General features: G+C 39.0%; 1 protein-coding gene across 5 annotated transcripts in view; it reads right to left on the reverse strand.

The window, feature by feature from the left end:
* Window positions 1–17,117, reverse strand: part of chrm2a (cholinergic receptor, muscarinic 2a) — an 89,220-nt gene that overhangs the window by 50,377 nt on the left and 21,726 nt on the right. For 3 of the 5 annotated variants that reach the window (XM_004548393.3, XM_076875599.1, XM_012918405.3), the window contains exon 2: window positions 9,134–9,259. The gene's annotated coding sequence lies outside the window, so the exon portion shown is untranslated. Of the gene's footprint in view, window positions 1–7,983; window positions 8,291–8,755; window positions 8,846–9,133; window positions 9,260–17,117 lie in introns of those variants that run through there. The other 2 variants (XR_013093711.1, XM_004548394.3) reach the window with 2 other exon arrangements.

Consider the following 17,117-nt stretch of genomic DNA (forward strand, 5'->3'; position numbering starts at 1 on the left):
TATCTGGCAACGGCACGACTACTTTTCTGTGAATATTTGAAAGTTCACACAGCTTTTTCTGAGGTGTGTGTCAGTTATTACCAGGACATTTTAGAAATGAAAATGACCGGTAGGTATGTACTGTACAGCTAAGCACATTTGAAAACAAAATAAAATAAAAATAGCATTCAGTTACATTCAAAGTCAATGGGGGATATGCAAAGTTTTGAGATAATACCACTTAGTGTTCCAGTACTTCTATATGGTATGGTATTTCATATCATCATTTAGTCAGTTAAGTAGGAAGGACTGTAGTAGTGGGATTCATATCTGGTCATGGATGTATAATTGGCCTTCAGAGAGACTGGTGACCTGTCAAGGACACCCAGACATCGATGGATGGACTCAAACATGTTAATTTTAATGCATGGTCAGCGTGTAGAAATTATTGCTAAATGTAAGCCAAGGTTTTAAAAAACAGTTTAATAGTCACATTTATTTTACGTGCCTAATTGACTGGCCTTAAATCAGTGAAGAAGCTGTGACAAAAAGACATACACTCACAGGTAGTTTGTATTTTCGGCATATTGAGTCCAGTAGACCAACATTACACATCAATTTACTACTGAAAGAGGAGGTCCATTTGCATAACCCAGGGGGCATAGAGCACAGATAGTTTTCATCACTTGCCTTATACAACCCGTGATCATTCCAAAGAATACAATTCTTTTCTATGCGATTAACCTCTTGCTCCTAGATTTCGATTGTGTCCCAGATTGGAATAACTTCGACTAATCAGCCATTCTCATGTCCATACTGATATCTCTCCTGATGTGATCTTCAGCATACTAAGACAAAATCTATATAGAATGCATTATTCATACTCCCAAAACAAGCCCCATGAATTGATTTATGATCACTGATGAATAATACATATATAATTTCAAGCAGTAAAGCTTTGGCAACCATACATCTTATTTCTTTTTTTCCCCCTTTTTCTTCTGTGAAGAATTTGTGAAGCAAGAACAGCAACACCTGGAAACCTGAAACTTTATAACACGGCCTTAAATTCCTCTCTGTGACTTTGCCCCCCGACACTTTAGTTACTGAGCACATAGATGATACTGTAATATTTAAGATAAGACATGAAAATGGCGGTCAAGTCATTATTTCTAATAATCTAATTTCAGCATCTCATCAGAAATCACTGGAACAGCTATCCTAAAACTGAGGCTTATTTCTTATAGGGATGCCTCCCCTGCTCTTTGTGATAAATTCTTAAAGTATTTCTCTGATAAAATCTCAGCTCTAAGGGCTTCTCATCCATCTCACCCATCATCAGTTTTAGACCCAGTTCCAGCTTCTGAATGCTTGACTGTCTTTCAACAGTTTGAGCCAGTGTCTTATTCTGCTTTAAAAGATATAATTGATCATCTCAAAATCTCTGGTTCCCCGCATGATATTCTTCCTTCTCGTTTCTTTAAGGAAGCTTTACATGTTATTGGTCCTTGTATCTTATCTCTGCTGAATGCATCATTGTCATCAGGTTGTGTACCGTCTGTCTTTAAGCATGCTGTTGTGCAACCTATTATGAAAAAGAAAAATCTTGACCCTAATGCTCTCACTAACTACAGGCCGATCTCTAAACTCCCTTTTATTTCCAAAATATTGGAAAAGGTAGTTCTAAAACAACTTCAGGCCTTTTTAGATGCAAATGGTATTAATGAAAAGTTTCAGTCTGGTTTTAAACCTCGCCACAGCACAGAGACAGCCTTACTTAGAGTTTTTAATGATCTTCTTTTAACTGTAGATTCTGGATATTCTGTGGTCTTAGTTTTACTTGACTTGTCTGCTGCTTTTGACACGGTTAATCACAACATTCTTCTATCAAGATTGGAACATGTTGTTGGTCTCAAAGGTACGGTTTTATCTTGGTTTAAATCCTATCTCTCAGAGAGGTCATTCTCTGTTGCTATGGGGCAACACTCCTCGGCTTCTGCCCCTATTTATTGTGGTGTGCCTCAAGGGTCCGTGCTCGGTCCTGCTCTTTTCTCTTTGTACATGTTGCCGTTGGGATTAATTTTTAGAAAACATAACATCTCCTTTCACTGTTATGCCGATGATATCCAGATTTATTTACCTTTGAAATCCGATGTGACTGCTTCTTTGCAACCTCTGTTCAACTGTTTGCATGAAGTTAAAATTTGGTTATCACATAATTTTCTTACATTGAACGAGAATAAGACCGAAATCATAGTCTTTGGTAGTCACACTCCGCTAGACCAGTTAGCTGATGCCCTAGGCCCTCTCGCTAGCCATCTTTCGTCCACTGTAAGAAACCTCGGAGTGTTCCTGGATGGCTCTTTTAAACTCGAGAAACAGGTGTCCACTGTGGTAAAAAACAGCTTTTACCAGTTGCGTCAGATTTCCAAAGCAAAGCCGTTCCTTCCTTTAAAAGATCTTGAAAAGCTTATCCACGCATTTATTACATCCAGATTGGACTACTGTAACTCCCTCTACTCGGGCCTCCAACACTCCTCTCTTTGCCGGCTCCAGTTAATTCAAAATGCAGCTGCGCGTCTTTTAACAGGTACGAGAATTCATGAACACATAACTCCAATTTTAGCCAAATTACATTGGCTCCCTGTTAAATATCGTATAGATTTTAAAATTCTTTTGTTCACTTTTAATATTTTGAATAATTTAGCGCCCAGTTATCTTTCTGATTTACTCCATTCATACAATCCCAACAGGGCACTTAGATCATCCAACCATAGGCTCCTAGCACAACCTAGGACTCGAATGAAGTCGAGAGGCGACCGGGCCTTTGCATCCGTGGCACCCAGACTCTGGAATAACCTCCCCGTTCATATTCGCACTGCCGAGTCTATCCAGTCTTTTAAATTACGTCTTAAAACTTATTTTTTTACTTTGGCTTTTGATTCTGTCTAGTTGGCTGTTTTAGCTTGTTGCGTTGTTACCTATTGTTTGTTGTCCTCTTCTATTGTTTGTTTTAACTGTCTCATGTTTTTATTGACTGTGAAGCACTATGGTCAACACTGTTGTTTTTAATATGTGCTAAATAAATAAATTTTGATTTGATTTGATTTCTGGATTTTGCTGATCTTAACTTGATGGGGAAATTTCAGTCTGTCCCATTTTATGAGCCAATTCCTTTTTATTAAAAAAATGTCACTTTCAAAAATTTATAATAACTCTAACTGTGAGATATCAGCTTGAAATTCAGGAAGTGTTGACTGAGCTTAAATAATAAAGCACACCGTCTTTCACCACTGTGGGATTCCGCAAACGTACAAAATCCATATACTGGCAGCATGGATTAGACACAGTTCTGTTTCCATGATTTAGTGTCGTAATTTAAGATTAGCTTAGACTTCTGTGTTGAATCCATGTAGGCTCTACAGCCTATGCAATTGGCTGACACCACTGCCAGCATTTAACATGACAATATCACAGCAAACTGTGTAGACATGCCGGTCCATTTCACGCCTTTTCTCTCCAAAGTGTAAAAATGTACACGCATGCAGATGTTGCAGTAAGCTGCATAAGTCTATTGCAAGCTGATATCTAACCTTTGCTGCAATAAGCCATTCCTCTTTAATCAGTGACTACCAAATTAAATTAAACGTTATAAAAATAATAAAAAAAATAACACTTTGTGCAAGAAATTCCCAAAGGTCACTTTAAAAGTTAATTACATTGTAAAAGTTTTTAGTGTCTGAAAAAAAACAATTTTAACTGCAAGCGTTTTACCTGTGATGTAATTTCCTTCATATGTGTAAAGGTACGTTTGAAGCTATTTTTTTTCACCGTGGCTCATTAAGCCACACACTGGGCTTGGGATCAAATTCCCAGGTGGCCAAGACCACATTGTCAATAATGTAGCTATTCATAGATGTGGTTCATTTACAAGAGCTCAATTAAATCTGCTTAAAAATAGTCTGAATTCTTGGAACTCTTATTGGAATCTTATCATTTTTCTTTTTCTGCTGCTATAGTTACTGATTTCTGTATCTCATTATTCTCAGGGACTCGATCAAGTAATAACCCTCATGTGAATGACATGTGGCTTTAATAATTGGTGGTTGCCAGGACACGTATCCCCCGCTTCTGTTGTAATGCACGTTGAGAGGAATGGAGGTCAGGAAGCGAGAGACGCCTCAGGTAGCTATTCTTGGCCTTAGCTTCGAGTCATTCACATTCTCTAATTGCTCAAGTTAACGTGTGACAAAAGATGAACAGCAGCCCTTCGTCCAGCAAAGCAAACCGCGAGCACTGCACACGTGCTTCACATGGCGGAAGAGAATAGTTTATATGTTGACATTTACAACCTAATTAAAACCAGCAGGGGAAATGAACCACACAGGGTCAGATGCTTATTCACACAAGTATTTACACACAAAATAAAGTATACTAGCACTTGCACAGACAATGGTACAATCCTGCACACAGTTTAAGCACCCTGCACATTTGCTAATCCCACCCAGCTGGAAAACCTGCTCATTTGAATCACTAAAATCCTAAGATGATTAAAATATATTACCATGTCACAGAAATTCATACTGGTAATATTAAAGATGTATATATGCACATAAATTCCCCAAAGCCCCCCTGCGTTTTGATTAGCAGATGAGAGAAAAAACTGTAGGTAACAAATAAAATGAATCAAAGGTGGAATTTTAAACAGCGTAAAGTTGTTATAAGAATACATTTGCACATCATTGCGGTATTTGTTCACAAGCGCACACTAAACTACCCGGGGCGGAGCAGAGCCTGCTGTCACATCTAACTTATCAAGTAGGAACGTGCCTCTCAGCCACTTGTTTCAGTTTTTCTATGGTAATAGAGGACATGAACTGAACTCTAGTTCTTCAGGGTGAAGGACTTTTTTATGCAAAGTCTGTGAATTGCACCACAGTTGTACTTGATTGGAAACCAGCGCAAGGAAAATCTCACTTTGGTTTCAAGTTAACAATATTATCAGTGCACAGATTCGCTTCCATTACTTCCATGTCATTGAATTTCTTTGTAGGGAACACAGCATATTCTTCACTTTGCTGTGACATCGAATGCCACTGCAATATGCTTAGTTCATTAAAATGCCCTTTAAGCTCTTCTCTGCAAAGAAGAACACCATTTAGACCTCACAGTTTAAGCTCACACATGACCGTGCTTGCTGTGATGTAAAGCCATGGTGTTTGCTTTTGCAGAGCCTCCTGTCATTACACTGTGTTGTGAGTACAGAAAAATTACGTGCATTATGCTTGTCCTGCAGTTCATTGTGGCTCTTATATTTGCATGTTTTTTTTTTTGTTTTTTTTTACATGCATCCAAATTTTGTCTTATAAATCCAGGAGGTGTTTGTTTAGTGCATGTTAATCATTTGCAGCTGGCTATCCTTATCTTATTGTCATGGGTAATTGGTTATGCAGTACATGGAAACCAGAGACCTGCAGGCGACACAGAGGAAGAGGCACATTGGGATGGAAGAATCTGCGATCACTGAAGCGTGTCAAACATTTTTCCCCCCTTTTTCCCTCCTTTAAATTGCTATATCTTCTTTACCTATTAATTTCCCCTTCTCCGCAAACCCATCACAACCCTCCCAAGCATCTCTTTATATTTTACTTTTAAAAATGTGCAACTTGAATATATACGCCTTCATTCCATCTGTCTTGACTCTCCTTAATTTTCCTCTTTATTCTTACTCCTACTCAATCTGACAGCGAACCCATATCTCGATTAGACCTCTGGAAATGCCTGTGCAATTTCCTGGAAGATTATAGTGATGGATTTACACAATAGCAATCAGAGCAAAGATGTGGCTCAAAATAGCCCTCTGCTACTGGCAAGAGATGTTTTGGAGCGGTGGTCAAAGCTCATATTTGCTCGACTACTTTCTTTAAGCACATAGTCAAAAATGGATTTTTTTTTTTTTTAATTATATGAAACAAGCTGTTACAGTAATTTTAAAAAAGCTAGTGGGCCTCCTGACAGCAGTTACCTCAAAGCAAGATGAGCCATTCCCTGGTGACTTTTCATCTAATTTGACTAGTATTTCTCTTGCTTCCTTCAACAAACTACTCTGAATGAGGTCACACTTCTCTGACCTCGGGGCATTATTACCCTGTAATCATGTGTTGCTCTGCATGGCTACATTTGTTATTTCTCGTTGACAGCCTAATGTTAGAAGAAAGCAATTTTACCTGATGGATGATCATAAGACTGGGAGAGGCTATATCAGCTTCATGCCTCACCAGTGAATTATGCACAACAAAATCCCATAGATGCCTGAACCAGCTGCCCACAATACCTGCCTTCTCAAACCAGCTTTACACACTAGGTATTATTGCCAGAGGTGTGAGGACTTTTCGCCTTTTCGACTTTTCGACTTTTCGCCTTCATGTGCATGAAGATCATCCATTACGCCGGTATTTGCTTGCCTTCTTAAATCAAATAGGGTGCCAGTCTTTACGTTACAATGTTGTCATGAAAAATTGTTGACTTCTTTTTAAGCAGCATAGGTTGGACAACTGATTCATGGGTCTCAGGGCGTTCATGATCACACAAATCAATCGGCACTGCTCCTCTGGCCCGCACTTTGTCTGTTGGCAGCAATAGGGATAATGTGTCAAAGTGGGCCTCCTCCATCTTGTCATTTTAAGTGCAATCAATAATGCTTCCCCACCAACTGAACGCTGTTGTGTCTACAAACGTCATGTTTGTGTTGTGTGGATTTTTACATGGTATAAGTCTCAGCGGAAAACGATTTCACAGCCTGTCATAATTAAACAATTAAACTGCTATTTAACTTCAACTCAATTTAGCAAATCAAACACTGCATCACAGCTCAATCACTGCTACAGCATAAGTATGTGGAGAGGATGCTTTTTATCTTTAAACACAGTTTTCCAGCAGTGCTTTACAGTGTGAATGTGTTGTCCCCACAGCCTCATACATCACTGTAGAGAATTCTCAATGTATGGCTTGCCGTCGGCTTCCAGATGGGTCCAATCAATAAAAGCTAGCCTCTGGCCAACGTATCTGTAAATTAGTCTACCTAAAAAATTCAACAAGCCCATAGAGCGGTTAGATGTGTGCACATAGGTGCTTGGCCCTGGAAACGATTGTATTAATTGCCTCGGGGATTATGAGACACAGACCTCCACTCTCATGCATATTTGACACTTCTAGCAGCGCTCTCAAGCCCCCGTTGCACCTAATGGATGGTGTTTGGCGCAGTGTTGCATATGTATTAGCTACCAACTTATAAGTGGGCATGTAGTGAGCACATCCCCATGCATGCCTATGTGTCTGTGTGAGTGTGTCGCTTCTGTTATCCTGAGCCGGGCAGGGTAAGTGCAGGGCTGGCTGCTGGTTCCTAATTGCTATGACTGCTCCCACTACTCTTGCCCTCACAGGCTGGCACTACCCTTCTCTGTTAATCTGTGCCAAGGATTTGGCTCACTTGACACTCACCTGACCTGACAGTCCTTTGGGTGTCTGTTGCAAACAAATATACACACAAAAAAATGAAATGGATGACTGTACAGACACTTAACTACAAGTGCTCCTGCACAAAGAGACAAACTCTCATGGAAATGAGAGACACAGATATGCAGTCACTCAGACAAGTGCACGCACACATCAACGCAAAATCACAGTTCAAAGAGCCGCAACTCCATTTGAGATATGTTTCTGGACAGCATCACTATGATGTAGAGGGAGAGCTCTTGACAGTGTTGTTAGGGGAACGGCATCAAACAGTGGCGTGAGTATGTGTGAGTGCGTGCCGATGCCACATCTGCTGATAATGTCCGCACGCGGCCCTCGAATGAGAAGTGAGCTTGTTGATATCAAGTACTTGCACATAGCTATACATGGTGTCCTTTTTGTCTGAAGAGCTCATCTGGCACGGCAGACTGACATCTGATCTGATGGCTTTTGAAACTTCTGAACATGACGCACAGCCTCGGAAACATGTTCTTGTCTAGTCACATATGCAAATATTTTATTAAGGGAGACTGACAGGGAAAACACGCTACACAATTATAAAAGGTCTTCAAACACAGGGCATTAAATGAGTGTCACTGATGAAGCCATAGCTACGGCCTCTGATCACAGGAAAAGCAGGTGTGAACTGCATTGCGAGAAGTCAACAAAGCTGAAAGTTTGCGGTTTAGCAGCTGTAAAACAAATAAACTGGCTGAAGCGATGAAGCAGCAGTCTTAACACGACCAGAGGTGTCAAAGCTCTTCATGTGAATCTGCGTTAAGTAACAGTCACTTATCTGAAAAGGCAAGGGAACAACACAAAAAAGACATAGTAATGCCTTATGTTGTTATAAGTAAACAGATGTTTACAGAGCAAACAATGAACAAATCAGCAGTGTTCTTTCAAACTCTCGAGGGAACTTTATATTAACCATTGCTAAACATTTCTGTCAGCTGTTCAGTGTTAATGTGTGATTTATCATGTTATTTCTAAAAAAATATCATTTGCTGCTGGAAATGAAGCTGATAAGAGCACAAAACTAAACAAAACCAGTAAAGTCAAATGTCATAAAACCAAAAAAGTGAACTGATCAGGTTTAAACCTTAATTAGATTACAGATATATATAAATGGTAGAATATAGAGCTAGTATCTTAAAAAACAAACAAAAAAAACTTTAGCTCAACTGGACTGCTTTTAAATTCATAAATACTACCAAAAACAGTGTCAGTTTAGTACGTGGAACCATTATTGAAAACTTACCTGTGATTCTCTGAATTTTGAGGGTCTGTACACAGACAGGGTGAGCTCTCCTCTTTAGCTCAAGTGCTCATATGTAACTCTGGTAGTACTCTTGGAAAGTAAGGAAAAATGTCACATATACACTTTAATAATGCTTCAAGGGTAGTCTGTGCATTAAGCTAGCTCAGAAATTCAGCGCACAAAAATGTAGGTTATTAAAAAAAACAGGCATGAGTTTAGAGAGCGGGAGAGATATTTCACTACAATAGGTCATAATTTGGAAATGATTCGTTTTGAAAATCAGAACTTAGGATGAGTTAATCTCTCGTGGGGTTTGACTTGGTCTGACTAATAAGTGAACTTTCTATCACTGCAGAGTCAGAGCGCATCCGTACTTACAGCAAGTGTTAAGCAGTCCGTTGGGCTTTCTCGTGCTCGGTTGACATATTCTGAGTGTCCATTTAGTGTAGCACCAGAGAAGCTTGGTTGATCAGGCTCCAGCTTGATGGTTAATAGCCATGGCCACTGCACAAAAAGAAAGATGACACAGAATGAGCAATAGAAGGCCTCCCAACTCAAGCTATTATAGAACACAAAACCTAAATAAAGTGAAAGTGCATGTACAGTATCTTCACATAAATTCCTAAATCCATCCTCAGTTCCATTTCTGACATTTCTTTTTAAATCATATTAAACCTCTATTTTCAATAAATTACTGTCACTCCCTGTTTATAATTGTAAAGACCATTTTATCATTTTAATAGCACAAATAAATAAAAAAAATAAGCAAACGTTAAAAAATATTAACAAAGGAAGAAGTGAACTACAGAAATCAACAACTATTCTGATATGGTCTTTATTATGGGCGAATATAGTGTTGCAGTGCATTTTTTCCTGTGAATGTTCACAAGGAATCTTGGAGATAAGTCGTGCCTAAAAAATGCAGCGATTTCAGTGGACTTAATGCTTTCAGGAGCACAATCATCATATTGCTGCACCCGTCTTTTCTAAAATAGCCATTCTAATGAGAATGTCCCGTCTGTGCAATCAAGCACTCTGCTTGCTTCTTGGCAGGACACTACCTCTCATCTGAACACATGCACACACATTTGGGGATGGGACTGATGCAGGCATTTCTTTGTCTTCATTTTGTCATTGTTTTGGAGTGGAGGCTGGTGATGGCGTAATGTACAGCTGGTTAATTGTAACTATGAATCCAAAAATCAAACTAAAGTTTCTGCTAGGACTTAAACAAGCTTTAGCTCACAACCCAGCACTTCTTCGAGTCTCTGTCCTAAGACAGTGGTGCTGTTTCAAGGGCAGAAAAGTGTCATAGACCACTTTGTAAATTATACAGTACTCAGTCCCAGGAGACCTATAATCCTCATTATCCATAATGTATACATCCAGCATGAGAACCAAAGAAAATGACGATGGTTCTGACTGCTTCTGATGTAAATGACTGTGGCCTGAGTTAATTATATGTTCGCACCCTCAGCCACAGCCCTCTGAGACCATTATCTCAGAGTGCTGAAGCACTCTCACCCATATGGACACTAACAGGCACATGTCATGTGTGTAAATTTTACACAGAACTCTTCACAGGAACCCAGGCAGTTTCAAAATCTCTCTAACAAAGACTTGTACACTTCATGGAAATAACAGCTGCTGCTTGTGTCTTTAGTATATGAAGGGCAAGCATGTAAAAAATAGATAAAGAAAATACCTTCTTTTGAACTGTGGATGAGCAATAACCTTAGTTTAAGACACAAGGGGAGGGGAAGACACGAGCAGGTGATAATAGGATAAACCCTGAGCCCTGAGGCCACAGTGTTTAATACACTAAGTCTGTGTTGCTGAAAAGATGTAGCGTCATGATAACAACTTGTGTTTATGGAACGTCGCCGCAGTGACGCATTACTGTCCGCGCCGTGTCAGTCATGTTTTGACTAATCACAAAACAGAAGATGGCAGAGAAATCATAGGACCCCCACGTTCAGCAGAATCCGGGCACCAGCAGGGCTTTTCGTTGGATGGAAAGATTTCGGGAACGCTGGAGGGTGAAACATGCTGAGGCTGGGTGACACACCACTGTTGTCTCAAACAGTTAGACAATACATTGGCCAAATTATTTCCCTGTGGTGAAAAACTGCCTAGCGATTCTTGTCTCTGGTGCTCTAATTCATTTATTATGCTAATAGGAAAAGCCTTTAGTCTGATCAGACATTGCATAAACTTAAGTGCGCTTCAGTGTTCTCTAATCATGTAGGAAAATGATTTGAAGGCTCCTAGCAATTCTGCTGCATTATAACATGATGGAAATTATTCACAAAATTGTCAGATGATAAGGGTTTTAAATATCTAATAGGCAGCTTTGGACGGGGATTGCAATCTTCCTGGCCAGCGGCCATTTTAATCCTTCATCAACAAATCTGAGAATTCTGAATAAATGCTCTGTAAGGCTGAACATGCATAGCTGAGACTGGCTCACGATAGTCTGGCATGACCTAAGTTCTTTTCTGCTGCAAGTTGTGGGCTTAGTGTATATGTCAGTAAAAAGGGCCATCAAGGTTATAAAAATGCAGTCTAGGTTCTCCCCTGGCATATGACCCAGGCAGCTGTCTTTATCCACACTCTATCACCTTAATCTCCCAAGAACTACTTCAGCCTCTGGGGAGGAGGAACTCTGATTTAATAGAGTGACCAACCTGTCTAGCAGACTGTCATCACTGAGGAGAACTAAACATTTGGTGAAGAGCACACTTCCTGACTTGCTTCTACACTGGGTGGACTGTAACATCCTGACACTTGTCTAAGCCCTGCAAAGATGTAGGAAAAAATGTTGTTGTCTGGTTAGCGAGTATGTTCGGGTAGCTGCACGAATATCGCAAACTCTACATTTTATGGTTGGAAGCTTCAAACGTAATTTTATTTGTGTCATTGTGTGGATGATCTAATTTTAGTCTTTATGTAAGGCAAGAAGGCAAGGCTGTCTACTAATCACATTTACATCTGATTACGCAACAAAAGATTTCAGATGGTGGTGTCTATTCTTGAAATGCACCAGTCAATCACATCAAAACCACCCATTGCATAAGTACCTGGCCAATTACAGTCTGTACAGGACTGTGCAAGGGTGTCATTTCCTGCAACTGTGACACCTGCAGCGGATCCTTTGGGAATTGTGAAAGGATTTTATTGCCAGATATGCATTAGATGTTCATTTGGTGTCAGTGCCTTGGCAGTAGTGAGATGGGTCTGCAACTACCAAGTGCTACTTACAGAAGCTTGCCTCAGTTTTGCCATTTTTCTTCATGCAGCATTTTATATCCACAGCATTAACTTACTGAAGCACATTGTTATTTTTACATCGTACATTATTTACACTAGCTTTCTTTGTGTGTTGCTGCCAGCAGTTGTCAGTAGAATAGCATGTGACAGGCAGCAGATGCCGTTTTCTTTGAGACTGACAAACCTCTTGGGGATCCAAACATAACAGCATTAATCTGTTGCACTTTAACCTTTAAAACCTAAAAGAAAATATCTAAAAAAAATTTATATATATATATATCCCAGGAGTTTATGTTCTTAAGAAATGCTCAAGAACACAAACTCCTGGAAAAAAAAACCCAAACAAACATTTCCTTTCCATCTCTGAATGTGAATTAGATGTTACCCAGTCTATTTTGTTTCTTTCTTTCTAAGTAATTATTTTAATAATTATATTAATAAAGTAATTTTGAAACACAATGTGCCTAATTCCTCTAATCCCAGTTGAGCTTTGTCTTTTCTTTGTTTTATGAGGCACTGAACTGAATATCTTTGAGTGTTGTATTGCTGGTTTAATAAATCAAACCATTTGAAAATGAAACACCTTTAGGTACAAGCACTGATTTTTTTGTACAGATCAGTCAGCGACCTAATTTAGAAATCAGTCAGACAATTAAGAAATAACAAATGTAGCTTTCTTTGCAATCTTAACACAACTAAACTTGGAAACTTGAATGTCGTATTGTTAGGTTTTTTTTCATGCTATTATTTTTTTAATTGCAGTGATTCTCATTATTTCATTATTTCATATAGAGAAGCTGTTTTTAATTATTTTATTTTATTATTTTATTTTATTCAATTAATACAGTAGGTGCAGGCTATACTGTTTGCAGTATTACCATATAGATTACAGTGATGGACTGTTGCAGTGGTGCAGGGCAAACTGTGGTATCCATGGTCACTGCTAGGTTGGGTCCTGACATGGTAAAAGACAGGCATGGCACTCAGGATATGCCGACTGAATATTCTGTACATGCGGTTTTCTAAGCATCACGAAAAGCAAAAAATTGCAATAATAAGAAACATGTGATGAATAAAATAAAAAAATACGACACTGAGACTAAGAGAGTAGTATAGTAGAGTCACTTCAAAGTTCTTTGTGTTTGTGGGTTGTGGTTTCCTGGGCAGCTGATAGTATAGTGGTAATTACTGTTACCTCAACAGCAAGGTGGGTCTGGGTCTCAACCTGTTGGCCTTTTCTGTGTTCTCTCAGGCTACATGTTCTCTCAGGGTACAACTAATGATTCTCAGTTGGCCATAGGTGTGAATTTGAATGCATCTCACCTCATGTCAGCTTGGACTCCAGCCCCCATGACCCTGAATTGGATGGAGATGTATGGATGACATTTTATTTTATTTTATTTTTTTTTAACCGCAGTATAAAACTTCATGAGGTCAAGAAAAGATTTTAAGGATTTAATTATATAATGGCAGATGTTGATGGGGATTTGAAATGTAGTACAAACCATGTTTTGAAGATGGACTACAAAAAGCACATCTTAGATGCTTTGCCACATGTTAAAATAGACAAAAAAAAAGGGAAGTTACCAAATGTAACGGCGAAATAAGAGTGTTTGCTTTCATTCTTGCCACTCATATTGTGTCTTCTCGGTGAAGAGATGATGTAATTAAACTTTTGCATTCATTAAGACTTTTAGTATCTGTGACTGAAGTCAAACTAATTAATGATAATCCTAAAGGCTGGCAATAAAGGAAGGCTTAAAATGAGGACCTAACTAATGCAGAGTAGACACGCAAAATAATCTCAACTTTACTTTGATCATTTTGATATAGCAGTCTTTATACAGATATAGAAAACTTCTAGAGCTGTCTGACAAAAGTAACAACTTAAAGCTTAAAGCTCACAGTTAACCTGTAAAGTAAAGATATTATTAAAAGCTCAGTTGTATAAGCATCTTAGCAAGTTATACCAGGAGATGGAAACACATCAGTAATTTACATGAAGATCTGCATCCTTTGACAGGTCGAGTTGATCGTTTGTGTTTGTGAACCGTCAGATGTTGCATTGCTCTGGATTGTGAGGTGGCATTATCACCTTTCCTTTTCTTATGGATAGTCCTGTGTACTCTCTGCTAAGGGAGATAAGAAAGGAAGCATTCAAGCACCTTTTTTTTCTCAGCAGTCAGACCTCAGCCACATCTTATTATGGCTGTGACTTAGACAGTTTTCTATCTTTTAACACAGCAACCATCACAAGGAAGAGATCTGACCATGATTAGGGTTGACCACAGACCTGGTTGTGCATTAGTAAGAATATAGCTCACTACAGGTCACAAAAAATAATAGAATGTGCCGACATAGAGAAATGCACATAGAAGGAAATGCATGCACATTAAATGAAATGAGGACAGGTGGATACCAAGCTACATTTTATATCCACAGAGATTAAACCCTTCTTATCACATTTTCACTTATCACAGCATCACCTCAGAATACCCCATCCTGAAATTGCTGTTTTATGTCCAGTGACATCTGCATCTCCACAAGACTCACCTTAAGAGGGCATTTTCTAACAAAAACATGTTCACACTGCTACGAACTGTCGGAAGTGCTTTGGAGAGATCTCATCGAAAGCATAAGCAATAAAACAAGCCTCCCAGTGTTTCCATTTTTAAATACTCAGAAGGGAAGGTCTATAATGCAGTTTCCTAGTACTTGGTGTCCCTTGACTGAAACTGCCAGGGTCCTCCTTCAAGTGTGGGCTCTTGCTTTCCTGCAACATCAGCATTATGTTAGAGAGGAATGAGCGGCAGCTTCTATAAGTCTAAGCGCGGTCATAGATCTCAGTGGACATCTACTCTGGCTCTTCATTATCTGCTCTCAGCTAACATCCCAGTTGGGGGGCGATGTGTCTGGATAAAAAGTCTTTATTATGTAACTGTCTGAAAAGCTGCCTGTCAGCTTGTTTACACGCCAATGCATCAGTCTCCCAGTGCTTTTTCATCTTTAGAATAGAGAGTCATATGCTTCCAGCATACATTATAGATCGATAGGCATGCCCATCTGGTGAATGTTTTCCTCTGGTTGATTAAGAAATTGGAGTAACAAGGATCTTACTGTATCCTGACTAATGCAGACATCAATCATATTATCAGTAGGTGGATGTTTTTGCACCTACATGTTGAGCCAAATCATTCAGCTTGAAAGACAGTGGAGCATTGACTGTGCTGCCGTCAATTGCTGTGGGTGCTGCCTGGATGAGTGCAAAGCCCAGACCAAACAAGGAGAAAGATTAGTGGATCTGTTTAACCTCGGGGCAGAAGGATACGGTATTAGACCGTGGAGTTTGCTTAGCTGTTTGCACTGCCGTTTGCCTTGCCGTGTGCTCTCCCTCTATAATATGTCTCGACAGTGCAACTCGGAGCTAACGGCACTAATTAGATAAACCACTGAAGGATCTTTTTTTTTTCTTTTTCATTTCCATTACTTGCACGTGGGATTTTGGAATCAGTGCCTGTCTTGCTTTGGCGTAATGTGTGCCAATCACCCAGTTATATATGTGATCTGTAGTTAATTTAATCAAGCATTTAGTCAAGAACTGCAACTTTACTTAATATTGTGCTACTGCTCATGACGATAATGTGTTCTTTGTCTATAGAGACGTATTAAAGATATGTTTTGTCTCAGCTCAAATATGAAGTAATAACTAAAATGGATATAAGATTAAATTAACTCAAGAACTGGAGAAGCAAGCGAAATGAAGAGGATTTTATTAAAGATGTGCTCAGGTTAAATTTGGTTTGAAAGTATGAGGGACTGTTGTAGAAACGAATTATTAAAAATTGTGATGCGTTCAAGACGCATGATCACACTCGTCGTGACACTCTAAGTGTTTTTCATTGTTACCATCTTGGTGTTTTCAGACCAGTGTGAAGAGTGAGAGGTGGATCTGACTAAGAAACTGACTTTTATACTCGTTGTGACTTCTTAGTCACACAACAGGGCAGGTGTAAAGCACACACTGCTTTATCCTTCTTTTTTGTCTTCAGTGGGGACCACAATTTACAAACAGTCATGTTGTGGTCAATGAGACTTGAAACTAACAATCACAAACTGATCAGGACATGTTTTTACTGCCCCCCAATAGACTTCAATACATGTGCAGGTCCTTTTTCAGATTTAAAGCACTACTTTTGGGCTTCAAGGATTTTTCCATTTTTATATGGAATCTATGGAAACAGAGCACTGCTGGGTAACTTGTGTCTTGCCTAAGGAAACGTGAACAAGAAGAGCTTGGGATTTAACCACTTTTGTCTAGCTGAAGCCAGTAAAGCCATGAAAAAATGACCAAAAATGTTTGATATACTGTAAAATATGGAGTTTATTACAAGTCAATTGCTGTATTGTGAAGTGTTTCCTACGATGTAACAAAGTTTCTATCAAAAATAAAATAAAAAGAATAAATACATAAATATAAATACATGACTATGCTGGTGTCTTAATAGGCACCGCATCCTTTAACCCACAAAATATATATACATGTGCAGCTTTCACTTCTGCTTTCTGCATCATCCCCAACTAGTCTGACATCCAAGTAATAAAAACTATTCAACAAATTATGATATAAACTTTAGCACACTGACACAAGTACAGGAAGAACATTTAAGGGGAAAAAAAGAATTCTTTCATGAAGGTGTGGGAGAAACAATCTGGAACATTTTAAGAGCTCAGAATAGGATCAGTGTGAGACAAGAAGCCATTTTTTTTCCATGGGAGCGATATTTCAGAGGTATCAGAACATGTTCAAAACCTAACTGTTGTCAAAACAAGCTTGAGTGCGTCTAGGAGAAACTGTCCTAGCAAAGATAACATCTTTACCTTAATTTCCATTTTCTCTTCCACTTAATGCCTCTGCCTCATGATTACACAAGCTAAATGTGTGGGCCAGTGCAACCACCAGTCTGTTTTGCAGACGTAGTGACACTTGTGTATATGGTAGCAAATAAGTAACAGAAAATACAATGAAATTGTAGAGGTTAAAACATATGTTTTGATGTTTAATTGTTAACTGTATAGTCCTGCACAGTACAAA

This window comes from Maylandia zebra, linkage group LG17 (genome assembly GCF_041146795.1).
Source record: "Maylandia zebra isolate NMK-2024a linkage group LG17, Mzebra_GT3a, whole genome shotgun sequence".
Classification (NCBI taxonomy): domain Eukaryota; kingdom Metazoa; phylum Chordata; class Actinopteri; order Cichliformes; family Cichlidae; genus Maylandia; species Maylandia zebra.